We start from the raw sequence: 14,397 nt of genomic DNA, 5'->3' as shown, positions 1-14,397 counted from the left end.
TGTACCCCCGAAGCACCTTGCTAAGCCCAACTATCCTTTCCAAAGGCTTCAGGTGGACCACATCACGTTGCCTAAGTCTGGAAGGTATGAATATTGTCTGGTGGTTGTCGACATGTTCTCCAGTTGGCCAGAAGCATTCCCCGTTACCAACATGACTGCAAAGACCAGAGCAAAGAAACTGGTGATGGAAGTGATATGCAGATATGGTGTTCTAGAAGTCGTCGAAAGTGACCAAGGCCCGGCCTTTTCTTCTCATGTGTATCAGGAGGTTCTGACAATGCTTGGATCCACTGCAGCCTTCCATACTCTGTACCATCCACAATCCAGTGGGAAAGTTGAGAGGCTGAACGGCACACGGAAGGGACAATTGACCAAAATGATGCAGGAGACTACGGCTCCATGGCCAGGGCTCTTACACATTCATACTGCCCCTGCATACTGCGTACTGCAAAACATGGCCTGTCCCCTAATGAAATATTGTTTGGTGCTAGGCCCCCAGTTGCAAATTTCAAGCCTCAGTAGTTATCAGAAGAAACTGACCGTGCTGTTCAATATGTTATTCAGCTTAGTAAAAATCTTGCTAACACCCATGTTTTAGTTTCTTCTTCCCTTCCAGATTCAGCAGAAACCGACACTTGTCACAATTTGAAGCCTGGTGGTTTTATGGTCGTCAAAAGCTATGTCAGAAAACACGGACTAGAACCCTTGTATGACAGTCCCTACCAAGTCCTCCTCATTACTCCTATGTCAGTACAGCTGGAAGGAAGGCCGACGTGGATCCACGTATCGCACTGCAAACTGGTCAAACAGACTATTGGCAAATAAGGGGACATGATGTTTTGGTTTTTCGTATTTCCATATAATAATATTGATAACCGAATGGGACAGCCTAAATTCTCCAACATCCTTGAATAATAAGTTTGTACAATATCATGAAAGATTAATAGTACAGATGGGTATAGCCAATACAATTGTCAGTTCTATTTTCATTTACCCTATGATTACACAAATATGGGATAAATTGGTTAGGGCCACAGATTATCCAGATGATCAAATTTGGGATATATTGGATATACTTAATACTACTGTTGCTATCCAAAACTAACTTATCATAGTCACTAATCAACACACTGTAGTACTGGATTACTTAACAGCAGCACAGGGTGGTATGTGTCAGATTATTGGACCCACATGCTGTCATTATATAGAACCCAATAGTACAATAAAGTTAAAGTTAGAGGACATTCAAAGATTTAGAGATCAATATGATAAAGACAATGACTGTAATAAGGACAGTTGGTGGGCAGACACCTTCTCCTTTCTCAATCCAGCCAATTGGTTTGAGGGACTTGGGGGCTGGATAGCTGGAATCTTGCAAAGTTTGTTTCATATCGCTGCCTTTATCCTTGTCATGTATGTAATATTAAAACTTGTTCTTTGGTGTATTTCTGTATGTATTAGGAAATTCTGCACTAAGACAACAAATGATGAAACCAAAAGCGTTGCCACCCCTGCTCTTCTCTACACCGATTTCACAAAGTTACCAGATGAAGATGTTGAAGCCAAGCGCATGGCTATCTTCAAAAGATCCCCACCACCGTCATCAATAATTGTTATTCGTAAATTCTAGTATACAGGGGGGACGGGTACGCTGCAACAGCCATGGCTGGTAACATGGCACCAGTCATGTGAAGACCAGTACCCCAAACGGGCAACGGCGACGCAACGCACGACGCACAAAAAACGCGCGCAAAAACGCTGCGTTTTGCGATGCGTGCGTCGTTTTATGACGAAAATCGGACGCACAAAAAATGCAACTTGTTGCATTTTCTTGCGTCCGACGCTAGCGTCGGAAACGACGCACGTGTCGAAAAATGCAACCAAAAAAATGCACGCGTCCCCTATGTTAAACATAGGGGCGCGTCGCCGCTGCGTCGCCGCTGCGTCGCCAACGCAACAGCGACGCACATTAGCGGAACGCTAATGTGAACGTAGCCTAAATATGTTTTTTATGCCAAAAAGACATGACCATATCTGTAGTTTCCATTTTTCCTGTATCCTCATGGGTTAAGTTTTTCCTGCATTCTTATAGGTTAAGAACTGTGAGCATATTCTTATGCTGATTGGTTGAAGTATAATTTCTATGATTATGAAAACTAATACACAATAAACGGGGGCCAAGAGATCTGCTCGATCCCCCACACAGAGGCACGAGTCTCCGTCTGGTCATTTTCAGTTGCCGGCAACGCCCTGTAGATTAATTTGGAAATCACTGAGTCAACCGTGAAGGATCACTTTAGATCCTCCCTCAACAAAGCCATATCTGAGACTGGCTAATAAAAGGAAAAGATTAATATGGGCAAAAGAACACATACATTGGACAGAGGAAGATTGGAAAAAAGTTATAGACAGACAAATCCAAGTTTAAGATGTTTGGATCACACAGAACAACATTTGTTAGATGCTGAACAACTGAAAAATTGCTAGAAGAGTGCCTGATGCAATCTGTCAAGCATGGTGGAGGTATTGTGATGGTCTGGGTTTGCTTTGGTGCTGGTAAAGTGGGAGATTTGAACATGGTGAAGTTCATGCTAAAGACATACAATTCTGCCCTTCACCTCTCCAAACAAACCTACTTCAACACCCTCATCACCTCCCTGTCCAATAACCCTAAACGTCTCTTTGACACGTTCCAGTCCCTACTCAACCCAAGAGAGCAGGCCCCAACCACGGATCTCCGTGCTGACGATCTGGCCAATTACTTCAAAGAAAAAATTGACCACATTCGACAGGAAATCATCTCCCAATCTCTTCATACCATGCACTGTCCTCCCTCCCCCACTGCATCTAGTTCACTCTCTGACTTTGAAGCAGTTACAGAAGAAGAAGTAAGCAGGCTCCTTGCATCTTCTCGCCCGACCACTTGCACCAGTGACCCCATTCCGTCACATCTCCTCCAGTCCCTTTCCCCGGCTGTCACCTCTGACCTAACAAAAATATTCATCCTTTCCCTCACTTCCGGTATTTTTCCCTCCTCATTTAAGCATGCCATCATACATCCATTACTTAAAAAACCATCCCTCGACCAAAACTGTGCCGCTAATTATAGACCTGTCTCTAATCTTCCCTTCATCTCTAAACTCCTCGAACGCCTGGTCCACTCCCATCTTACCCGCTATCTCTCAGATAACTCTCTTCTCGACCCTCTTCAATCTGGCTTCCGCTCTTTACACTCTACTGAAACTGCCCTCATTAAAGTCTCTAATGAGCTACTAACAGCTAAATCTAATGGTCACTACTCCATGCTAATTCTCTTGGATCTCTCTGCAGCATTCGACACTGTGGATCATCAGCTCCTCCTCACTATGCTCCGCTCCATCGGCCTCAAGGACACCGTTCTCTCCTGGTTCTCCTCCTATCTCTCTGACCGATCCTTCACTGTATGTTTTGCTGGTTCCTCCTCCTCTCACCTTCCCCTTACTGTTGGGGTTCCTCAAGGATCAGTCCTAGGCCCCCTACTCTTCTCGTTGTATACTGCCCCTATTGGACAAACAATCAGTAGATTTGGTTTCCAGTACCATCTCTATGCTGACGACACCCAATTATACACTTCTGCTCCCGATATCACACCGACCTTTTTAGAAAACACCAGTGATTGTCTTACCGCTGTCTCTAACATCATGTCCTCCCTCTATCTGAAACTAAACCTGTCAAAAACTGAACTCCTCGTGTTCTCTCCCTCTACTAACCTACCTTTGCCTGACATTGCCATCTCCGTGTGCGGTTCCACCATTACTCCAAAGCAACATGCCCGCTGCCTTGGGGTCATCCTTGATTCTGACCTTTCATTCACCCCCTACATCCGATCACTGGCTCGCTCTTCTTACCTGCATCTCAAAAACATTTCTAGAATTCGCCCTTTTCTTACTTTCGACTCTGCAAAAACTCTTACTGTTTCACTTATTCATTCTCGTCTGGACTATTGTAACTCTCTACTAATCGGTCTCCCTCTTGCAAAACTCTCCCCGCTCCAATCTGTCCTGAATGCTGCAGCCAGGATCATATTCCTCACCAACCGTTACACCGATGCCTCTACCCTGTGCCAGTCATTACACTGGCTACCCATCCACTCCAGAATCCAGTACAAAACTACTACCCTCATCCACAAAGCACTCCATGGCTCAGCACCACCCTACATCTCCTCCCTGGTATCAGTCTACCACCCTACCCGTGCCCTCCGCTCCGCTAATGACCTCAGGTTAGCATCCTCAATAATCAGAACCTCCCACTCCCGTCTCCAAGACTTTACACGTGCTGCGCCGATTCTTTGGAATGCACTACCTAGGTTAATACGATTAATCCCCAATCCCCACAGTTTTAAGCGTGCCCTAAAAACTCATTTGTTCAGACTGGCCTACCGCCTCAATGCATTAACCTAACGATCCCTGTGTGGCCTATTTATAATAAAAAAAAAAAAAAAGGTTCCTCGCATCATGTTCTCATACACTTTATGCAGTATTAGCCCTCTGTGTCTGTACTGCTACATACTTAGGCAGGTAACTGGTTCATGCAGCTTTACATGAACACCTGAGCCTTACACTATAGCTGGTCCGAATAACTAAAGCAATTGTTACCATCCACCTCTCGTGTCTCCCCTTTTCCCCATAGTTTGTAAGCTTGCGAGCAGGGCCCTCACTCCTCCTGGTATCTGTTTTGAACTGTATTTCTGTTATGCTGTAATGTCTATTGTCTGTACAAGTCCCCTCTATAATTTGTAAAGCGCTGCGGAATATGTTGGCGCTATATAAATAAAAATTATTATTATTATATGGTAAAAGGGATTTTAAATAAGGAAGGCTATCACTCCATTTTGCAACGCCTTGCCATACTCTGTGGACAGTACTTGATTGGAGCCAATATCATCCTACAACTGGACAATGACCCAAAGCACATCTTCAAGTTATGCAAGAACCATTGTAGGGAAGAAGCAGGTAGCTGGTATTCTATCTATAATGGAGTGGCCAGCGCAGTCACCAGATCTCAACCCCATTGAGCTGTCGTGGGAGGACCTTGACCGTATGGTACGCAAAAAGTGCCCATCAAGCCAAACCTATTTGTGGGAGGAGCTTCTGGAAGCTTGGGGTCAAATTTGTCCAGATTACCTCAGCAAATGAACTGCTAGAATGCCAAAGGTCTGCAATGCTGTAATTCCTGCAAAGGGAGTGGAGTGCCCGCTAGGGCCGGGGGGATACTCAGTACCAGGATGATGGTTCTTAAAGGGATGTGTCACGGCAGCAGTCACCCGGTCCGTGGCCCTGGGCATCCAATAAAAGATTCAATGAATTGAAAGGAGAAAACAATAAAGTTCATAGGGAAAAGGGGAATTGTTTGCGACACCACCTGTGGTATTCGGCAAATATGAGATGTTAGCCGATGCTATTTGAAGAGACCACTGGGGCTGATGGTGATGCAGCATCATTTTCAGCTGTCCACAGGTAGAGCTACACCACAGGGCAGTAATGGTGTTAAAGGGTGATGATGGTGGTTGTAGTACAGGGCAGGTGACGCAGTAATAATTCAGAGGACACAGCAGGGTGCAGTTTCCACATGTTTACTGATGGTTCTTAGTTGTAGTCTCTAGCCGGGGTGCTCTGTCTTCTGGGTCTGTGGTCCAGCCAGCTCTCAAGTAAATTGTGTGCACCTTCCAGAACTCCCTTTTTATGGTCCTTTCCTGGCCGTCTCGCTGCGCTGGCTCCCACTCTTCTACCCTGCATCTTCACACACAGTGTCCCAATCCAGCAGCCTCAGATCTTGTAGGGTGACACTCTCTGTTGGTCGACTGGATCCTATGTGGCTGCCTTTTCAGTGAATGTGTTTTATGTGGCTGCAGCACATGCAGATGCTGCAGCCTCCGGATGGCTAGCGGAGTCTTGTAGTCCTCCACTAGTCTTGGGGGCTGGTTTCCCACTGCTACCAGGTCCCTTCACCTGACGATGGTCAGCGTGGATACGGGCCTCATGGGTGGATTGCTCACTACTAGGGTTGAGCGACCTTGACCTTTTTAGAGTCGAGTCGTGTTTCGCGAAACCCGACTATCTTAGAAGTCGAGTCGAGTGGAATCGGCCGATTATTGCGAAAAGTCGGGTATCGCCCGAAACACGAAACCCAATGCAAGTCAATGGGGGAGCATAGTCGGCAGTGAGTGGAGGCCAGGAAAACACCTACACTGCCCATTTTAATGGCAAAAACATCCATTCTTGTTACTGAAGCTTGTCAATCGTAATTTAGCTTATAATAATTGGAAGGCATTTGAAATTGGGGGTCATTTGGCTAAATTTGTGGGGGGTAGGGCTGGTTCAAGTAATTAGTGGGCCCAGGAAATCTGGTGCACGTCATGGCAGTGGAGCAGGGAGAGGTAAGTATTTAAACTTTGCAAGTGCTGTGATCCTGAGCCAGCAGGGGGGGCCCACTAGTTGGCATTGGCACTGGCACAGGGCCCCTCAAAGTACAGCGGTGTGTTTGCACGGCGGGGGCGCCTCCCACCGGCAGCAACACTTTTGCATACTATGAGAGGCCCTGTGCCAGTGACGTCGCCAACTAGTATTCCTCCCCCCACCTGATGAAGGAACCTGCACTTTCATCTGCACCTTCCTCTTTGTCCCCGTGTAAGGTGGTATGGTATGTGGGAAGAGGAACCTGACTTTCAGCAGGGTCACAATCTTGCTGTGTAGCGTGCACGGGGAATTTTGCGTTATGGGTCAATGTACCAGCAGACTCATCTATCACTGGCTGAGCAATGGGCAGGATGAGGAGGAAACACAGATATAGGCCCAAAGAATAAAGTTGGCTAAATGCAGTTCAAAATTGGTAACACAGGACTAACCAGGGGGCATTGCAGTGGAGGACAACTGGAATGAGAGGCTGACACAGAGAGTAGGCCCAAATCAGTAAGTAGTCGAAATGCAGTTCAAAATTGGCAACCGTAGTAAACAGGCGGCACAGCTTTGTTCAGTGGAGGAGAACAGCAAGGAGTGGCAGACACCGATAGTAGGCCCCAACCCAACTAGTAGGCCAAATGCAGTCTAACATTAACAACTACTTAACGAGAGCCTGAAAATGGAATTTCAGGACAGGAAACCAGGAGAACAGCAAGGAGCGGCAGACACTGTTAGTAGGCCCCAAACCAACTAGTACGCCAAATGCAGTTGTTCCATTTAACCACTATTTAACAAGAGCCTGAAGATAGAAGCTCAGGAAAGGCAACCTGGAGAACAACTTGGAGTGGAACACACCGTCTCTACACCCCATACCCAATTTGTAGGCCTAATGCAGTGTAGTTTCCAACAACTTCTAAACGAGAGCCTGAAGATAGAAGCTCAGGAAAGGCAACCTGGAGAACACCTTGGAGTGGAACACACCGTCTCTACACCCCATACCCAATTTGTAGGCCTAATGCAGCGTAGTTTCCAACAACTACTAAACGAGAGCCTGAAGATAGAAGCTCAGGAAAGGCAACCTGGAGAACACCTTGGAGTGGAACACACCGTCTCTACACCCCATACCCAATTTGTAGGCCTAATGCAGTGTAGTTTCCAACAACTACTAAACGAGAGCATTAAGATCGAAGCAATGGCGAGGTAACCTGGGGAACACCATGGAGTGGAACACACCATCTCTCTACACCCCATACCCAATTTGTAGGCCTAATGCAGTGTAGTTTTCTACAACTACTAAACGAGAGTCGGAAGACCGAAGCAATGTGGACGAAACCTGGGGAACACCTTGGAGTGTAACACACCATCTCTCTACACCCCATACCCAATTTGTAGGCCTAATGCAGTGTAGTTTCCAACAACTACTAAACGAGAGCCAGAAGATCGAAGCAATGGAGAGGAAACCTGGGGAACACCTTGGAGTGCAACACACCGTCTCTACACCCCATACCCAATTTGTAGGCCTAATGCAGTGTAGTTTCCAACAACTACTAAACGAGAGCATGAAGATCGAAGCAATGGAGAGGAAACCTGGGGAACACCTTGGAGTGCAACACACCATCTCTCTACACCCCATACCCAATTTGTAGGCCTAATGCAGCGTAGTTTCCAACAACTACTAAACGAGAGCCTGAAGATAGAAGCTCAGGAAAGGCAACCTGGAGAACACCTTGGAGTGGAACACACCGTCTCTACACCCCATACCCAATTTGTAGGCCTAATGCAGTGTAGTTTTCTACAACTACTAAACGAGAGTCGGAAGACCGAAGCAATGTGGACGAAACCTGGGGAACACCTTGGAGTGTAACACACCATCTCTATACACCCCATACCCAATTTGTAGGCCTAATGCAGTGTAGTTTTCTACAACTACTAAACGAGAGTCGGAAGACCGAAGCAATGTGGACGAAACCTGGGGCACACCTTGGGGCGGCAGACACCGTTAGTAGGCCCTACCAAAGTTGTACCCCCAATGCAGTTTTAAAATTCCTAGAGGCTGAAAACAAGACTATTGACGCTCTGCTTTTTTCAAAGGAACACAGCTGAATTGAGTGGCGCAGACAGACACAGGTAGTAGGCCTTAAACCAAAAATGTGGCTCACTGCAGCTTACAAAAGGTTACAGGGGTACACAGGCAGCATTGCTCTGGGCAGTGGAGGACAATTTCAATAGTGGACCGCAGACAGACTTTGTACGCCTACTATTAAAAAAAGGATGCTCTATGCAATAAAAAAAAAAGGTTCCAGGGGTACACGGGCAGCAGTGGTCTGGTCACTGTAGGAGTAGTAGAAAGAACGGGCCGCAGACAGGCTTCGAAGGCATAACATAAAAAAATATTGGACTGTAGGCACTTAAACATTGGTTCCAGGGGTACGCGGGCAGCAGTAGACTGGTCAGTGTAGTAGTAGTAGAAAGAACGGGCCGCAGACAGGCTTCGAAGGCCTAACATAAAAAAATATTGGGCTGTAGGCACTTTTAAATAGGTTCCAGGGGTACACAGGCAGCAGTAGACTTGTCAGTGTAGTAGTAGTAGAAAGAACGGGCCGCAGACAGGCTTCGAAGGCCTAACATAATAAAATGGGCTGGCTGTAGGCAATTTAAAATTGGTTCCAGGGGTAGACGGGCAGCAGTGGTCTGGTCAGCGTAGGCCGATTGTAATGAGTGTCTGCCAGTTAGTAGTCCAAAACAATAAATAAATGTGAATGTCTCGCATTAAAACAAAACGAAAACACTAAAGGGTGCAATCATTAGTTTCAGGGGTGGGATCCTCTGCGTAGTTTCAGACCTACTAATTTAGCGCAAAGTATTTACTGTGGTAAATAGAGGACACTGCCCCTGACTATGTTAAGTACCATCATACATGTCAACACAATGGTATTGTCAGTGGCAGGAATGGAAGGATGTCAGCGCATAGACTAAACATTGGTGGAAGTGTGAGAGATAACTGTGGAAGTGGTAGAGCAATGTTTGACCTGGGGTTGGGTGAACTCTCTAGTGGCCGGAGGTACAGGCCCAGGGCCCCTCATGTTACAACAGTGTGTCTGACGTTGGGTGCGCACCACCACCGCCAGAGACACTTTATTGTACTATGAGGGACCCAGTGGCAGTGCCATCGACCAAAAACGGGCACACCCACCTCTTCAGACAAACAGCACTCTCACGGGTGCTAGCGCCAAGTCGCGATACCATGGCCCCGTGTGGGGAGTTTGGCCATTTAGGGAGGTGTAAACATGTCGTATGCTGGACAATCAGCTGCAGCAAATTAGACATTAGAAAAGTAATTCACAGTAGTCCACAGGCAAGAGCTTTTCATAGGAAAGCTAGGTGTCTGCCGGGCAAGGTGGGGCAAAAGAATTCGAAATCCAGTTGTGGTTCATTTTAATGAATGTTAGATCATCAACATTTTGGGTAGCCAGACGAGTCCTTTTTTCGGTTAACATTGAACCTGCAGCACTGAATACTCTTTCTGATAGGACACTAGCTGCCGGGCAAGCAAGCTCCTGCAATGCATATTCTGCCAATTCTGGCCAGGTGTCTAATTTTGATGCCCAGTAATCAAATGGGAATGACGGTTGAGGGAGAACATCGATAAGGGATGAAAAATAGTTAGTAACCATACTGGACAAATGTTGTCTCCTGTCACTTTCAATTGATGCAGCAGTACCTGTCCTGTCTGCGGTCATAGCAAAATCACTCCACAACCTGGTCAGAAAACCCCTCTGTCCAACGCCACTTCTGATGTGTGCACCCCTAACACTCCTGGTCTGCTGCCCCCTGGAGCTCGTGTGAGAACGATCACATGCGCTGTGTGCTGGGTATGCCTGAAGCAATCGGTCAACAAGAGTTGATTGTTTGGTTGCTAATATTAGTTCCAAGTTCTCATGTGGCATAATATTTTGCAATTTGCCTTTATAGCATGGATCAAGGAGGCAGGCCAACCAGTAATCGTCATTGTTCATCATTTTAGTAATGCGTGTGTCCCTTTTGGGGATACGTAAGGCATAATCCGCCATGTGGGCCAAAGTTGCAGTTGTCAAATCTGCGGTTGTGATTGGTTGAGGGGCAGTTTCAGGCAAATCTACGTCACTTGTGTCCCTCAAAAAAACAGAACCCGGCCTTGCCACGCAACCAATTTCCAGTGCCCCCGGGAAAGCTTCCTCATTAAAAATATACTCATCCCCATCATCTTCCTCGTCCTCCACCTCCTCTTCGCCCGCTACCTCGTCATGTACACTGCCCTGACCAGACAATGGCTGACTGTCATCAAGGCTTTCCTCTTCCTCTGGTGCAGACGCCTGATCCTTTATATGCGTCAAACTTTGCATCAGCAGACACATTAGGGGGATGCTCATGCTTATTATGGCGTTGTCTGCACTAACCAGCCGTGTGCATTCCTCAAAACACTGAAGGACTTGACACATGTCTTGTATCTTCGACCACTGCACACCTGACAACTCCATGTCTGCCATCCTACTGCCTGCCCGTGTATGTGTATCCTCCCACAAAAACATAACAGCCCGCCTCTGTTGGCACAGTCTCTGAAGCATGTGCAGTGTTGAGTTCCACCTTGTTGCAACGTCTATGATTAGGCGATGCTGGGGAAGGTTTAAAGACCGCTGATAGGTCTGCATACGGCTGGAGTGTACAGGCGAACGTCGGATATGTGAGCAAAGTCCACGCACTTTGAGGAGCAGGTCGGAGAACCCAGGATAAGTTTTCAATAAGCACTGCACCACCAGGTTTAAGGTGTGAGCCAGGCAAGGAATGTGTTTCAGTTGGGAAAGGGAGATGGCAGCAATGAAATTCCTTCCGTTATCACTCACTACCTTGCCTGCCTCAAGATCTACTCTGCCCAGCCACGACTGCGTTTCTTGTTGCAAGAACTCGGACAGAACTTCCGCGGTGTGTCTGTTGTCGCCCAAACACTTCATAGCCAACACAGCCTGTTGACGCTTGCCAGTAGCTGCCCCATAATGGGACAACTGGTGTGCAACAGTGTCAGCTGCCGATGGAGTGGTTGGCCGACTGCGGTCTGTGGAAGAGCTGTCGCTTCTGCAGGAGGACGAGGAGGAGGAGGGGGTGCGAACGCCTACAGCCAACTGTTTCCTAGACCGTGGGCTAGGCACAACTGTCCCGAAATTGATGTCCCCTGTGGACCCTGCATCCACCACATTCACCCAGTGTGCCGTGATGGACACGTAACGTCGCTGGCCATGCCTACTGGTCCATGCATCTGTAGTCAGGTGCACCTTTGTACTCACAGATTTCCTGAGTGCATGGACGATGCGCTGTTTAACATGCTGGTGCAGGGCTGGGATGGCTTTTCTGGAAAAAAAAGTGTCGACTGGGTAGCTCGTAGCGTGGTTCAGCGTACTCCATCAGGGCTTTGAAAGCTTTGCTTTCAACTAACCGGTAGGGCATCATCTCTAACGATATTAGTCTAGCTATGTGGGCGTTAAAACCCTGTGTACGCGGATGCGAGGATAAGTACTTCCTTTTTCTAACCAGAGTCTCATGTAGGGTGAGCTGGACTGGAGAGCTGGAGATCGTGGAACTTGCGGGTGTGCCGGTGGACATGGCAGACTGAGAGACGGTTGGAGACGGTATTGTTTCCGCCGGTGCCCTAGATGCAATATTTCCTCCTACAAAACTGGTGATTCCCTGACCCTGACTGCTTTTGGCTGGCAAAGAAACCTGCACAGATACTGCCGGTGGTGCGGAAAGTGGTGGCCTTACAGTGACGGAAGGGATGTTGCGTTGCTGACTAGCTTCATTGGCCGAGGGTGCTACAACCTTAAGGGACGTTTGGTAGTTAGTCCTGGGTTGAAAATGCATGGTGGTTAAATGTCTATGCATGCAACTTGTATTGAGACTTTTCAGATTCTGACCTCTGCTTAATCTAGTTGAACATTTTTGACAGATGACTTTGCGCTGATCAATTGGATGTTGTTTAAAAAAATGCCAGACTGCACTCTTCCTAGCATCGGATCCCTTTTCAGGGATTGCAGACTGAGCTTTAACCGGATGGCCACGCTGTCCTCCAACAGGTTTTGGCTTTGCCACGCGTTTTGGGCCAGATACGGGTCCGGCAGATGGAACCTGTTGCGATGTTGATGCCTGCTGCGGCCCCTCCTCCACCTCCACTTCTGAACTACTGCCGCCTGCACCCTGTTCCCCCAATGGCTGCCAATCGGGGTCAACAACTGGGTCATCTATTACCTCCTCTTCTAGCTCGTGTGCAACTTCGTCTGTGTCACCGTGTCGGTCGGTGGTATAGCATTCGTGACGGGGCAGCATAGTCTCATCAGGGTCTGATTGTGGATCAGTACCCTGAGAGGGCAATGTTGTGGTCTGAGTCAAAGGACCAGCATAGTAGTCTGGCTGTGGCTGTGCATCAGTGCACTCCATGTCAGAATCTACTTGTAATGGGCATGGCCTGTTAAGTGTTTCACTTTCTAAGCCAGGGACGGTATGTGTAAAGAGCTCCATGGAGTAACCTGTTGTGTCGCCTGCTGCATCCTTCTCTCTTGTTGTTGTTTTTGCTGAAGAGGACAAGGAAGCGACTTGTCCCTGACCGTGAACATCCACAAGCGACGCGCTGCTTTTACATTTACCAGTTTCAGAAGAGGAGGCAAAAGATCTAGAGGCTGAGTCTGCAAGGTAAGCCAAAACTTGCTGTTGGTGCTCCGGCTTTAAAAGCGGTTTTCCTACTCCCAGAAAAGAGAGCGTTCGAGGCCTTGTGTAGCCAGACGACGAACCTGGCTCCACAGCTCCAGTCTTAGGTGCAACATTTTTTTTCCCACGACCACCTGATGCTCCACTACCACTACCATCATTACCAGCTGACAATGAACGCCCACGGCCACGACCTCTTGCACCAGACTTCCTCATTGTTTTAAAAACTTAACCAAAGTAACTTTATTTGTTGCTGTCAAATAACTTACACGGTGACCTATAACTTCAGTATGATTTCAATATCCCTTTACAGGTTGGTGAGACCACAAGGAAAATCAGGCACAATGTTACACACTCTGTTTTCTGTGGCACCAAATCACAGAGATGCCACACACACAGGACTGTCACTCAAGCACAAATGTCAATATTAATCTCCCACCTATTTTTTTTTTTTTCAGGGAGACTTTAGAAACAAAATAAAATAAAATGATTTTTTCAGGAATAATTTAGAAACCAAATAAAATAAAATGATTTTTTCAGGGACAATTTAGAAACCAAATAAAATAAAAAAAGGCTTTCTATGGCCCACTAAGTGAGAGATGGCAAACACAGGAGTCAGGAGTGGCACACAAGCCCAGAGGCCAATATTTTTCTCCCACTGATTGATGTAGTGATTTTTTCAGGTAGATTTTGGAACCCAAATCAAGCAAAAAAATTAATAGGCTTTCTATGGCTCACAATTTGAGAGAGAGGTGGCACACCCAGGAGTCAAGACTGGCACACAAGCAGAAAGGGCAATATTACTCTCCCACTGTTTTATTTTTTTATTTTTTTTCAGGGAGACTTTAGAAACAAAATAAAATAAAATGATTTTTTTCAGGAAGAATTTAGAAACCAAATAAAATAAAATGATTTTTTCAATGACAATTTAGAAACCAAATAAAAAAAAATAAAAAAAGGCTCTCTATGCCCCACTGAGTGAGAGATGGCACACACAGGAGTCAGGTGTGGCACACAAGCCCAGAGGCCAATATTTTTCTCCCACTGATTGATGTAGTGATTTTTTCAGGTAGATTTTGGAACCCAAATCAAGCCAAAAAATTAATAGGCTTTCTATGTCCCTCAATTTGAGAGAGAGAGATAGAGAGAGATGGCACACCCAGGAGTCAAGACTGGCACACAAGCAGAAAGGGCAATATTAATCTCCCACCTATTTTTTTTTTCAGGG

This window comes from Ranitomeya imitator, chromosome 4 (genome assembly GCF_032444005.1).
Source record: "Ranitomeya imitator isolate aRanImi1 chromosome 4, aRanImi1.pri, whole genome shotgun sequence".
In the NCBI taxonomy this organism is placed as follows: domain Eukaryota; kingdom Metazoa; phylum Chordata; class Amphibia; order Anura; family Dendrobatidae; genus Ranitomeya; species Ranitomeya imitator.
Note: the sequence above shows the minus strand (reverse complement) of the source record.